General features: G+C 45.4%; 1 protein-coding gene across 1 annotated transcript in view; it reads left to right on the top strand.

Moving 5' to 3' along the window:
• The first annotated feature begins 739 nt into the window (after positions 1–739).
• Positions 740–857, top strand: part of NR4A2 (nuclear receptor subfamily 4 group A member 2) — a 10,888-nt gene continuing 10,770 nt past the window's right edge. The window contains exon 1 of the mRNA XM_018553165.1: positions 740–856. The gene's annotated coding sequence lies outside the window, so the exon portion shown is untranslated. The remainder of the gene's footprint in view (position 857) is intronic.

The raw sequence follows: 857 nt of genomic DNA, 5'->3' as shown, positions 1-857 counted from the left end.
GGGTGATGTTCCGGTCTCCTAGTTACTGTACACGGGGCCACGAGCTGAAGGAGGTGATTCAAACCAATTAATATGGAAGTGAGCTTGCCTTGTCTGGATACAATGTAACACACTAATAAGCAATATTGTGAGTTAATTTAATCCTCAGAGGTGACAGTGGAGAAGGCTGCTCCTCCGGATGCTGCCAGAAGGTGTCTTCCAGTATTAATAAGCATTGGATAGATGGTAAATAAAGTGCCCGGGTAGGAGTCAGCGCTGCTGTCTAAGTTGGTGACATAGATGCGGTGAAGTGTGTTTTATGGTGGGAAGTGAGTGACATGAGGACAAGGGGCTTGTGTTTGTCCTCTTAATAATCAGTGTGGGGTTTATTCTATTTAATGAGATCAAAGTGATGTGAAATAGTTGCAGAGCCTGGCTTGTTCCTAGGCCTTTGGAGCTGGATGCTTGTAGAAGTGTGCTGTCACAATGGAGGTGCCTGCCATGTATTGCACTAATTGATTAGTGGGGCACACTTAAATGAAGTGAACACCCGCTATGAGTGTCTAATGACTCAACCGTCTGCTGTGTTTACAGTGATTTACAATGTCCAGGGAAAGGGCTTTCTCTCATGACTCACTCTCACTCCCAATACAGATCTTATTTTTCATTTTATTTTTTTCCACTCTGGAATTGGAAGACTTACACTGCCTGACATGCTTCACTGACACACGTTAACGCTCCGTCTCCTTTCTGCCTGCAGGAACCTATGCTGTCACCCTGGGTGCCCCTCCACTGACCCATTTACATTTTGGAAATTTGTCCCGACAAGAACTACAACACTGTCCTCCTTTACTTTCATCGAAAACTCCCGCAGCCCG

Source organism: Nanorana parkeri, unplaced genomic scaffold (assembly GCF_000935625.1).
Source record: "Nanorana parkeri isolate BGI_ZX_2015 unplaced genomic scaffold, ASM93562v1 scaffold112, whole genome shotgun sequence".
In the NCBI taxonomy this organism is placed as follows: Eukaryota; Metazoa; Chordata; class Amphibia; order Anura; family Dicroglossidae; genus Nanorana; species Nanorana parkeri.
This window is presented reverse-complemented; position numbering and strand designations above follow the sequence as displayed.